Below are 13338 nucleotides of genomic sequence, written 5' to 3' on the forward strand. Positions count from 1 at the left end.
AAATGAATATGTCAAAGGCCATCTTTGAAGAACTTGTGAGATCCATATAAAGCATCAGGGTTGTTAAGCAAATTAAGACAGGTAAAAAATGTGGGCTTCCTGAGCGACACTGACCTTCAGTTTGCACCATCGCTGAATGGGTAAAAGAGGCATCAGCTGATGAAGAAAAGGAATGAGACGTTCCAGAATAAGGAATAGTGTAGGAATTGTGCTGTGTTGCGAACCTGGTTCTCTGATGCTTTAGAGTAGGTTGGCGCCATCGGAAGAGGCTGCCACAGGCTCAGCGATGCTCTCCGTCACATTTCCTCTCCAGTGAGCTCAGGTGTCCACCACGCTGCATCAGAACAGGTGACTCCAGGAGCAGGAGCTGGGCCGCAGGAAAGAGACGGGTGCCTCGTCACCAGTGTGCAGGTTAACTCAGCATGCAGCGGGGCCCTGAACGTGAACATTATACGGTGAGCTTCTCTGGGAAGAAAATGGGGTTTCCCCACCAGCTTGGCATAGCTAATGATTTGTTTTGGACAAGGCACAAAAACCATCTGCATAAAAATTGACTGATTGCACCTTATTCAAGTGGAAAACTTCTGCTAATCCAAAGACACCATGAAATAAAAGAAAGAAAAGCAAACCATAGACTTGGAGAGAATACTTGCTGTACAAATTGCTGACAAAAATAGCAAAACATGAATAAAAGTCTAGGGCTGACATTTCATCAAAGAAGATACCTACATGGCTGATTAGGAGATGAAAAGTTCCAGCTTTGGCTACCAGAGAAATGCAAATCCAACCCGGGAGGAGCTGGGACCGCTGATCAGATGGCAGGAGACTCAAGGACGATTAGCGGGAGTGAGGGAGGGACCACTTCCTGATGCAGGTGGGTGCTCAATGTCAGAGGCCACCTGGGAACAGGAAGAACTCCACACTTACCTGCAATGGGGCAATCACGCTCTTCAGTGTGTGTGTGATAGGAAAGAAACTACCCATCCACCAAAAGATGCATACAAGGATGTTCATCGCATCTTCCTGTGTAGTTCCCCAAAACTACAAATAATCGGCAAATTGCAGTACAGGAAATGGAAAGCCATTCAGCAATAACAAAGAATGAAATACTGCAGCCAGCGTGGGGTGCTCACCTGTGATCCCAGCCCTCCGGGAGGCTGAGGCAGGAGGATGGAAAGTTTGAGCCAGATTAGGGCAATTTAGCAAAGTAACAAGATCCTGTCCCCAAAACAAAACAAAAACTACAGCAGTAATCATCAACCTTTTTGGTCTCAGGATCATTTTCTCCACTTGAGAGTCATTGAGAACCCCACAGTGCTGTTTAAAACATGGTTTATCGCTATTATTTACCATATTGGAAATTAAAACTAAGCAACTCAAAAATTTCTTCACTTGTTCATTTAAAAATAGCAATAATAATCTTACTACATGCTAACTGAACTTTTATGAAAACAATTATACTTGTCAAAACAAAAATATTTAATGAGAAAAGTGATTTGTTTTACTTTTAAGGATCTTTTTAAGGTCTAAGTTGAGAAAAAGGCATTTGGATTCTCATATCCACTTCTTCATTCAATCTGTTGTAATGTCAGATGGCTGTAGCCTTGGGGAAGCCGGGCTGTATGCTGGTGAAGAGTATCAATGTCCATAGTCCTTCCTTAATTATAAAAATACTTGTGACCTCACAGAGACCCCGAAAGGGTTGAGGGCTTCCAGGAACACACTTAGGAAACCATTACACTGTTGATACATACAACAATGGGAATGAAGTTTAGAACTCATTTGAGCAAAGAAACCCATACACAAAGAATAATGCAGTATTATTCCATGTATATGAAGCTTTACACTAGGATGGGCTAGTTTAAGGTGACAGAAATGCAACAGCTTTCAAATAATGGGAGGGGCAGTGAGAATTAACTGGAAAAGGAAAAAACATAATAGAAATATTTCGTATCTTGATTTTGGTGGAAGTTACATTAATGCAAATATTGATTGACAATAAGTTTGATAAAAATATATGGAATTATACACTTAAAACCTGTGCATTTTTCTGTAAAATTTACATCAATGAAAAAGAATGAAGATAGCTGTAAAACACTGGACAATAGCAGAATACAAGTTGGATGGAAATATGATTGGAGTTAAAAATTTTCTAAGATCTCTAAGAATGAAGGTGAGAATATTCGATTAATCTTAACATCTTGAACTTAAACATGCATGCTAGAGTTTCCAGTTGTTTAAAGAGCAGAAATAGGAGTGTCACAACTTCCAAAACAGTAGCAAGGGACGAATGGAACCGATGGGCATGCTCTGGGCCCAGGGCTACCTTGGCGGTGGCATGGGGACGTGGGTTTAGCCCAGGTTACCTTGTAACCAGATGTCAAATTTATTTGCATGAGTTGACACATTTCACTGAATTTCCCTTATAAAATGAATAGTTAGAACAAATTAGTAACTAAGGTTTTCCAGTTAACTCAGGGCTCAATTTAGGATAAAGTCTTACTTAGACAACCTACATTGTAGACAAATACACAGTCATATTATATATGAGAATATTATGAGGCTCAGATTGCCTGTCTTCCCTTCAAAATGTGAACTCCAAAGCTCTGGGCTTATCTGAGAGTCCTGGGTGTGGCTGAAGACTTGGCAGGAAATGTTCTCCACCCGGAGGAGAGCCTCACAGGCCCGCTGTCTGGGAAGCAGGAAGGTAACACCTCTCCCCCTCCAGCTCCTCCAAGCCCTCTCCCCACCGCTTTCCTGGTGTTTCCTTGGGAATGCACTTGATACTCTCCCTGGGACTCAGCCACCTGTACTGCGACTTGTTCCACCCCCCTCTCCTGATGGCCCTGGAGGTGGGAGAAGGCAGCTCGGCTGCCCTGGGACCGGGAGTCTGTCATTCTTGCACTGGAAAAATGCCAGAGCTCTGGGGACGGACAGACGGAGGGCGTCAGGACCTGCCAGGCAGGAGCTCTGCTGGCCGCTCAGCCCTCAGGGCAACGAAAGCCAAGAGAAAGAGCCCTGAGAGCGACACGGGCGAAAATGTACCTGCTAGGGGTGGATACAAGCACTGTGGATTTTGTTGGAGTTTTCTTTTTGGTTATTTATTTCAAAGAAAACCTGCACACGTGGGGAACCTAAGGTAGTACCATGCACAGAGATCAAAGTTAGGGATTCTCTCCTTACTTGTCCTCCAGGGACAACAAGGCCCAGTCCTCCGGACACATTTTCCTACAAAAACGGTATATAGTCAGGCTGGGAGATCCCTGGGGATGGCACATGGTTTTCAAAGAGCGCTCCTGGGGACACGAATGCAGAAACTACCAGGGGAGTCCCCTGGCTTCCCCTGAGTAGACAGCAGGCTGGCCTCCAGCAGAAGCCACACTGATGAATTTTGGCACATCCCGGGCAGCTCCAAAAGACACCCCCCAGCTAGCGTCTGCTCGATGGGAAAGCAGGCCTCCCCTTCATTGTGGGAGGAGTGGCACAGGGACCCCCAGGGACAGGTGGCCCAGAAAGACTCCTGCCAGCAGAAGCCATCTCCAGACCCAGAGGGAGTAAGTACCAATGCTTGTCATCATAGCAGGACATCGCACATTCAGCTGAGATGAGTAGAACTCATCATTTAACAGTAGCTGGACACTTGCTACCATTTCTAAACTTTAACTCTTTTTAATCAATGTAATATATTTGCAAATATTGAAAAGTCAAGTTGATTACAAACCCTGGACTAAAAATGCCAATGTTGAATGCTATTCGAATCGTGGTTCGCCGGAGCAGCAGACGTGGGTCCCGATGGGTGTCAGACCGGCCTGTTCATTGCCTGCAAGCTTGGGCCTCAGCAGAATTGGAAATGGCTGGCAGGAAGGCCAGGACAAAGGCAGCTTCCCGCTCACAGAGGACTGCCCTGCAGTTCCCCGTGGGCCACATCCAGGGACACCTGAAGTCCAGGACGACCAGCCATGGGGGCCATGTGCAGCGTGGCCATCCCAGAGCACCTCATGGCAGAGGTGCCTAAACTGGCAGGAAATGCATCCAAAGACCTGAAGGCGAAGCACATTACCCTTTACCACTTGCAGCTTGCCATTCGTGGGGATGAAGAATTGGACTCTCTCATCAAGGCTACACTTGCTGGTGGTGGTGTCACCCCACATGGCCACAAGCCTCTGATTGGGAAAAAAGGACAACAGAAGGCTGTGTGAGGGATGCCTGGATTCCTTATCTCGGGGCTCTAAATACTCTTAACAGCTGTCCAGGTTTGGTGATTCCAGCGGACTGTATCTTTGTGAAAAACAGTTTTGCCTTTTTGTAATTCTATTTGATCAAGGTGGAAGTTTAATTAGCTTTCCAACCAACCAAATTTCTGCATTCAAGTCTTAACCATATCTAAGTGTTACTGTGGCTTCAAAGAAGCTATTGATTCTGAAGTAGTGGGTTTTGATTGAGTCGACTGTTTTTAAAACTATTTGAATTTTAATTGTGATGCAGAAGTTATAGAAACAAGCATTTGGTTTTGTACAGACATTATTTCCACTCTGGTGGATAAGTTCAATAAAGGTCATATGCCCCCCTGCCCCGCCCCACCAAAAAAAGGCCAGTCCCCCAGGGACACAGACAACTCTGAGGCCAGCAACTGAAACGCGAGAAATGATGGGATGGCCAAGAGGGGGCACAGTGGGGCTGCCCTGCGGTCCCAGATTGAGGAGTGGGATTTAGCTGGGGCAGTTTGCTGGTGGCGCTGGCTGAGGACACACACCTGCAGTGAGGAGAAGCCCGGTTCAGGCCCAAAGGCAGAACCAGGGGGATTTTTGCTTCTTTCACCGCAATGGAGCCAGAGACACTGTCCCAGGGACTGTCCCTGTCTAGTCCAGCAGGTGTTGCCTGGTGCCAGCTGGCTGTGCTGCTCCACCCGGCACACCTTGTGCAGCCCGGCCACAGGGCGCGCCTGTCACGGCACCTCCGCCCCAGCTTCTGCCTGGCTCCAGCCCAGCACGACTGTTTTCCTTCTTGCAAGCCAACAAGGTTTTCCTTCTCATCTCATATGACCGAATCCAGCAAACACCACTCCATGTGGGAAGGGGAATCACAGATTTTGCCAAATATACTTTTGCTATAAGAAGAAAAGCATCCTCGTGTCTCCTTGGAAACTCTCATCCCTTCCCTGCACATTTCCCTCCATCACGTGCTGTTGTGTTGCTCTAGGCCCAGGGGACACTTCAGGTGTGATGATAAATAGCTGCTGTCCAAATGTATTCCGTTCTATTCAAATCTCTTTTTATCCATTTGCCTGCAGTGCAATCTTTCCTCCAGCTGATTAATTTTGTGATCTTTAGCAGTGGCGCAGTGCAAAACTGCCTGGAGCAATGATGGATTTATCTATGGAGCCTCAGTCTCAGGTAGACGGGTAGACGGATGGGCTCCTGATCACCCCTGACCACACTTGTCAAGGCCAGGAGAAGGAATCTGAGCAGACTGGGCTCTCTGAAACCACCTACCACCGCATCCTGGGTCCATAGGAGCCATTTCCAGGGGAGCGTGAAAAGCCACTGGGAAAGCTCTGCTTAGAGGTGCAGATGTCTGGGCGCGGATGCTGTTCTGCATAAAACAGAACCGACCAGCTGAGGGTGTTGTGTACTTATCTCAACTCACTGGTCCCCATGGTCTCCAAGCAACCATGGACCAGCCCTCGGGAGGAGGGAAAAGCAACAACACTTCCTGTCCCCTGCTGGCTGTCCTAACTCCAGGGTTTTGGTTTCCAGATCCTCTGGTTGAGCTCCTGGGGCTCCACTGCGGAGCTCTGTGAGCTGAAGGAGTCGCCCCACTTCGCAAGCCAGCAGCTCTCTCAGTGGGCAGTGCCCTTCGTTACCTCTGCAGGATTCCAACTGCTTTCACTCACTTCCTCACTGGTGGCAGATACCGGTGCTGGAAGAAAGTCAGGATTACTAATTACACCCTCTTAATTTATGAGCACTGAGGACAGAATGCTCCAGTGGCCTGAGTAGGTTACACAGCTTCCGAGAGGCACAACTTGGAGCTCAACCTGGTGCCTCCCATGCAAGTCCGGGCGTCTGCCAAGTGCAGTAAGGGTTACCCAGCCCAGGGAGGTTCCAGCCACCCTCCTGGGGTCCCCAGAAAGACAGTTCTCAAGGGTTCACAACTCCATGGCTCCCTACCTAAGGCAGCAGATCAAGTTTTGTTATGACACGTAACATAAGTCCGTATTTTAGGTTATTCCCTCGCTTTGTCCTAGGACTATGACACAACACCCGGATGCCCTTAAAGTCAGGCACCAGATCTTATTCAACTTTGTATGTTTAGCACCCAGCCCAGGGCCTGGCACCCAAGTCATAGGGATGTGGTTGAATAAATGAAGAACCATAATGAGAGAACCAAATATAAGTCATGCTAAGACAGGGTGCCACAAAGCATGATGGGACAAAGGGGAGTCACTCAGCCTGAGAACTGAGGAAGAGTTCACAGGGATGACAGCGGAGCATAGGAGGGTTCCACGGGAAAGAACGGAGAAGGAAGACATCCAGGTCCGTGGTGGCTTTGTCTCCCGTGGCCCCACTGAGAAATTCAGGGTGGCAGGTGAAGAACTTGCCTGAGAGGAGGGGAGGAAGAGCCTGACAGGAAGGAGAATTACATAGTCCACTCTGATCCAATCAAACTGAGCTATTTTAATTCCAATCTGTTTTAATTAACCCATTAAAGTAAAACAGCTCCCAAGAACACTGTGGCTAACATGAGGAAATCCCTCCATGCCCAGGTGGGGCAGCCCCGACCCGTCTGGCTCCCCTGTCCCTCTGGACCCCTTCGGGCCTGTGTCACCTGGAATGCATCCCCAGGCCCACACCTCTGGGGCAGCAGGGGCTGAGAGCCAGCGCCTGCAGGGATTCCCCGAGGCCTCCTCCATCAATAATCCCGGGGTTTTATGAGGGCTGGATTACGAGGATTTGGAGAGGGACGATTAAGGAGCACTTCAAAGACGCGCCCGCCGCACCTGCAGCATTTATGAAGATGTATGAATGGAAAGCACAGGACTCAAGGGTTGTCTCTAACGCAGAGCAGGGATGATTTGTGCCTCTGGGCCCTGAAGGCTCCGAGGACTTAGGGTCCTGGCTGCCTGGCGGAGGGGGAGCTGCCTCGCACCTGCGGGGTGACTGAGGTCACAGCCTGCATGGGACCCAGGCCTGCACTGGCCCTTCTGGCCCGCACACTTGTAGCTCTCCATCTGAGGATGTCGCCTGGGCTGGTGCAGGCCCTGGCAGGCAGGGGAGCCCCATGAGAGCAGACTGGAGCCACTTTTCTGGGAAGCCACCCTCAGACCCAGGCCACCCCATCCCTGGCTAAGCTCCAGCCTCCCTCTCCTCTCCTGCATCTCTGCTGTCCTTTGTCCTTCAGAGAGAGGCGTAAGGGGCAAACACTGTCCTGGGGCCTGGAAAGCTTGGAATCCAGTTGCATTTGATTCGGTCACAAAGGTCTCAGCCTTTGAACTTCCCCTGGGAGGGGCGTCTGCATGGTGCAGACCCAGGAATGAGCCTTACTCACCCGAAGAACCAGAGCCCCAGCCCCTGCGGCGACCAGGAGCAGGAATTCGGATCATACACAGCTAAAACAATCCCAGTAGCAACAAAGTTGGTTCAGTAACCTTTTACCAGTCTTTCAGAGAGAGAGACATTTGTCCATGAGGCCTGGGGTGGGGTACAGGTTGGCGGATTGCGGGGAGCTTCATTAGCAGAGACCCCAGGCTGAATCACATCAGTCTACAATGGCCTGGAGGTGTACTACCCCTGAACACCCACCCAGCTGTTTATAAATGAACAAGTGTGTGTAGAAACTTCTCTTATTAAAAAGCTTCATATTTCTTTTTCTTCATAGCTCGAATATAAATATATTGTCTACGAGTGACCAGACATGTCAGACCCCTCAGTTTGATCTTCATCTGTTATCTAAACTCAGCCTCCAGGTACAGCCTGGCCCTTCGGATAGAAATCTGATACACAGAAGCAAACCTCACAGCGGCAGGATCGAGGGGCACGGACCTCAGTGCAGAAAGCCTGCGCCCTCCCAGAGCTCCCCACCAGATACCCTGGCATGGGTGTTGGGGGTGTTTGCAGAACAGGGAACCCCACGGAGGACGGGGTGCAAAGCAGCAGAGCAGAGCAGCCAGCTTGGAGAGCGGCCCCAGGCTTCGAGGTGAGTGGTGGGAAGAAGACCCAGCCCCCTTGCTTGCCCATGTGGTGAAATTCTTCCTTTACTGTAAACATTGTGTGTAGATTGCTTTTTTAAAACCGGCAAATACATAAAAGTATAAAGAAGAAAATATGATCTGCCATTGATTCTGATTCTGTAAGAACTTGAGGGTAACCCTGACCAGGACTTCTGCACCAGGTACGGAAGATCTTGTTGTGAAACTCAGCGCACAGCGTCATGCAACACAGATTCGCCTTGGGAAGGCTTTTCTCCCTGAAAATATTTTTAAAACATGGATTTTCATGCCTTTAAAACTTTGGTGATGAGTTAATTCATTTAAGTATTTCCTGCTTTTGCTGTAGGGTTATTGTTATTCCTTTTGCTATTTTAAATGCCACAAACAGGAACATTCTTGTTTGAGACAGGGAGGGAGGGAGCTGCAGTGTGGAGACCTTGCACCCCAGTGTTCCATGGCTGGGTGTGGACCTTTGGGCCATTGACCTCACCTTTCTGCAGCTCGGTTTTCTCTGCTGTCCGACGGGACAATACCTGTACCCACCAGAGGAGTTACCACTGGCATCAGCAGGTTGACTCACTTTTCTGTGTGCCTAGCCTTCAAACTGAGCCACACTCCTGGCCTCTGACTTTCTGACACAAGGTCTTGCTAGGTCTCTAAACCGCGGGCTGGGCTCACGATGCACCCTGGAGTGCTGGGGCTACAGGTGTGTCCAGGGTGTTTGTGCTTCTTCCTCTCTGGTTCTGTTGATTTACGCTTTGGCTGTGTTCTGTGTGAAGGGCATCTTCTCGCCTTTCAATTAAGGAACTGGAAGAGTAAGAGGAAAAACACAGGGTAAATGCACACATGAGGGAAACCAGGGCCTCCCTCCCCTACTGTCTCCCTCCCGTCGTTCCCCTCGCTGCAGTCTGGCCAGCACCCCCTCCTGTTGCTGACACTAATGAGGTAGCTGGGAATGGCGAATTGTCTGCCAGGAGATGAGCCGCAGGAAGGCTGTTCCGAGCAGAGCTGATAAGATTAAACCAGCCGGAACCCAGTAAACAAACCACATGGGAAAGAGCAGAAATCGTTTCTAGTTTTGCTCCAAGAAATGTGACTCTGGTGCCCTGGGTGCTGGACGCCTTGAGCTCTGTGGCAGAGGACCAGGTCAGGAGGCAGCACGGGGCTGCGCTCCCATTGGAGAATCCAGGGCTTTGATGATCTGAGGGGACATGACTCACAGGAAAGGCGACTCGCAAAATGTTCTCCCGTGATTACTTTCCCCTGCCCTGTCTCTCCTCCTTCCGCCCTTGGCCTTCCGATGAGTCCTTGTGGCCCTCATCCAGGCAAATGCTGCTCTCGGGGTAATTCTGCACCCTGGGGGCTCATTTGTCTGCTGTCCATCATTCCTCATAGTGTGCCAAAATGACTCGCAAGATGCTGCCAGTTCTGTGCTTATGTGCTCACTGATAAGCGGTCCTGCTCTCTAGGGTGTGGATGTCCATGGGGCAGCACTGGGCCAGCCTGACTGCCAACTGCATGGTAAGAGAAGCTACGGACCTGCAAAGTGGGAATCCTGCAAGCCCTGTGTGCACCCAGCACTCCTGGAGGGCTGAAAGGAGAAACAGCGTCCGGAAGCACTTCACTCGCTGGAAAGGACATCTCTGTCGCTCCCATCAGAGTCCCCACCCAGCCAAGCCATTGGCCGGCCGTGAGCTGTCCTAAGAATTCAAATCACACTTCATCCCTGGCCTGATTCAAACCCTCATCTGTCCCTGGGTGGAGCTTGTCTTCTTCTTCTGAAATCACTGGGGCTGGTCCCTTTTCATAGAAATCTATCATGGCTTCAGACCAAACTACAACATCACAGGACTCTTCTTGGGTATCTATTAGCTCTGAATTTCAAATGGATCCCTCATCTGTCCACAGAAGGAAATCGACCTCCAAATCTGGAAGAAGGCTTAGAAGTCAACAAGGCAAGCTGCTGGGTCTCAGCGCTATCCAACTTCTCATTTTTGCCCCAGTGAACAATACTTTCAGCTCTTTATAAACAGTCTCACTGTTAGGAGTTTACTTCCTTGAATGTAAAAGTTGGTACAAGTCTACATTTACACCTCAAAACTTGTAGATATCAGTAAAATACTAGACATGAGGGTTGGTTAAGCCAACAAAACTTTAATTACTACATTGTAGAGAGGAAAAACTGCTTAATTTCTTTTCTGTGTGCTTCAATTCTCTTTGTCAAGCAGTGGTGTCTACAGAACCAGGTAAAGCCACTGTCATTTCATCTACAGAAAAAATCTGTGCTATTGAGATTCAGAGTATTTCTTACCTTTAAATCTACATTGTTAATGTTCCTAATTTAACTACTTTCTGCCCTCATATTTACAATATAAAATTTGTAATGAAAACAGTTATTTTTCATATCTAATCAAAAATCTTAGACTTTTATTTGGGACATTTAGTCCATTTACATTTAATATAATTACTGACTGACTTGAGATTATTCACACCATCATACAATTATTTATTTTCTATTTCAACTTGAACTGTCTCTGTTATACTTCTTTTTCTTATCTTTTTTAAAACATTGGATTTTTAAATATTTCAGTTCTCCATTTTAACAGATCATAGACAAAATTCACAAAACAATGAAGAGAAAATCATCATAAAATAGACACACCCAGAAAAATAAACAGAACAGGAGAATAATCCAGGGGGAGGAAATATACTTATAAAGAAATAATCTCCAATTACTTATTCAGAGGGGTCTGAAAAGATGGTACAATACATCTGTTGAATAAGATTAAAATGCTTCACAACAAATCTTAGAAGATAAAAATATGGTTACTATGAACAATTTTAAGGGACTGACATATTAAGAAATCTTCTCAAGATATATACGACATAAATGCATAGAGAGATTTACAAAAATGAAAATGTATTTAATGCTACAGATCTCAAAATGGTAAAAATGGTAGACTGAGTTGTGTATACTTTATCACAATAAAAATCATAGAAAGAAAATAAAGGAGACAAACAGGATCAACTTGGGATGTAGCCTTTTCAGATAAATAATGGCCATGCTCAGCCCCCATCAGAGAGCACTCTAGCACAGCGTCCTGTCCTGCTTTCATCTGACCAACTGTGGACAAGCTGCAGGTGTCAAAAGGAAGCCTCTTCCTGGGAAAGCTGAACAAGTAACGTGAGGAAATGAGGAAACAACACCTTTCTGCACTGGTGGGTGGAGGCCAACAGCTGGTGGTCATGGTCACGGCTCCTGTGAAGGCTACAGACAGCAGTGGCAAGGGGTGGTTTCCAGAAGATTTCCAGTCCTCTTCTTGCCTGGGACAATCACTGGATGCCTTGTGACCCAATGTCCATCCAGTCCTGGCCTCATGTGCCGGCACTCTCAGGAGAGGAGGGAGGGTCTGGGGGATGAGCTGACGGAGAACAGGGGATGCCTGGCCCACCACACTTGAGCATTAGCTTCACACCTCTTCTCCATCCTGACCCCCAACCTGTGGAATGACCAAGCCTCCCAGTGAGTGAAGGCAGATAGATCTGGCAGGAGGGGCTGCTGGCCAGGTGCAAGCAAGGGAACCGAGCAACAGAGCCAAGCGTTCTCCAAACTGGATCTCGCTTTAGCCCTCTCCCATCCTCACCAGGCAGCACCTCCTAAGAAACCCATCCACTACCAGATAAGAACAACCAGCCCAAGAGCAAGGGACTCCTGAAAAGGAATAATAAGGGTGGATGCACCAACAGTGTAGATGAAACACATTAGAACATACCAACAGATGACAATTACAGCTCTATAAGTCAAAAGCAAGAAGTCATTACAAGAACCAAGAGAAAATACTAGCTGTAAAAAATATAACGAGTGAAGAAAAGATTCTGATAGACGTAGTAAATAATAGAATAAATAAAGCTCTGGGCTGACAATGAGAGTGGTAAAATAAAAGAAATAAATGAAAGGGAAACATAATCATGAAGACCTTTTCAGAATTAATGAATTAGTGAAAGAATTCATTTTTAAAAGGCTTATTCCATGCCTAAATATATTATAATAAAATTTAAGAATTTCAAAGAAAAAGAAACTATTCAAAATGTTTCAAGAGTCAGGAAAAATAACCTACCCTGAAAAAGAATCAAATTTATGTGACCTAACTTGTGAGCAACGTGGATTCAGGAAGTAGATATTTTTTCAAAGGAAATAACTCAGAATTTTAAATTTTACATTTGGGGGTATTATCGTGTAACCATAAGGGTTAATAAAAAATAGTCTTGGGCATATAGACTTCAGGAAATTTTAATATAAATTTATACTTTGAAAGAAATTGATAAAATATTCAAATAAAAATAAATCACAAGAATGTAAGAGACGTAGAAGCTTAAAAGTCTCAAGTGGTTTATTTAATTGGTCAAATTAAAAAAGAGGAGGGTGAGAGAGAGAAAGAGATATTATACCCATAAGAACCAAAACTAAAATTTTAGACTAATTAAAATAATGAGGTGAGTGTAGTTTCCCAAGCAAGATGCGGCAAGCTAAGCTGCTACCTTGCTGGCCCTATACACATCTCAATGTGGATGGAGAGAAGACAGATGTGCTTAAGAAATTTATACAGAAATGTAGCTGGCAAGGGATGTCAAAAAGTTATTTTTTAAAAAAGGATATAGATCCAATGGCAAGCAGGAAAGAAGTTTCTTAAAAATGAAAATACAACAAATGGAAAGTATGAAGTTAGATGGCAGAAACATGCTGGCTAAGATAATAATTATAATAACTAAGTTATCAAAGGAGATACTCATACCACAGAAAATTGAACAAGAGCTAGCAATGCATGGCTCCAAGAGACATAGAACCAAAAGGCCTAAATAAAGTGTTAAACAAGCAAATTCAGGCTGAGTATATCTGAAGTTGTTCCTGTATCTTCTAATCTATTCCACTGATCCTCAGGTCTGTTTCTTTGCCAATACTATACTGTTTTTATCACAGTAGCTTTGTAGTATAGTTTCAAGTTGGGTACTGTGATACCCCCAGCCATGTCTCTGTTGCCTAGAATTGCTTTTGCTATTCTAAATCTCTTCTGGTTCCAAATGAATTTTTCAATTGTTTTCTCTAGTTCTGTGAAATATATTGTTGGAAT

General features: G+C 46.3%; 1 pseudogene; it reads left to right on the forward strand.

The window, feature by feature from the left end:
• The first annotated feature begins 3739 nt into the window (after window positions 1-3739).
• Window positions 3740-4857, forward strand: LOC110346186 (histone H2A.Z pseudogene; annotated as a pseudogene).
• The last annotated feature ends 8481 nt before the right edge of the window (window positions 4858-13338 follow it).

This window comes from Heterocephalus glaber, unplaced genomic scaffold (genome assembly GCF_053883595.1).
Source record: "Heterocephalus glaber isolate CG9 unplaced genomic scaffold, H.glaber_assembly_v1.0 deba00001067, whole genome shotgun sequence".
Lineage (NCBI taxonomy): Eukaryota > Metazoa > Chordata > Mammalia > Rodentia > Bathyergidae > Heterocephalus > Heterocephalus glaber.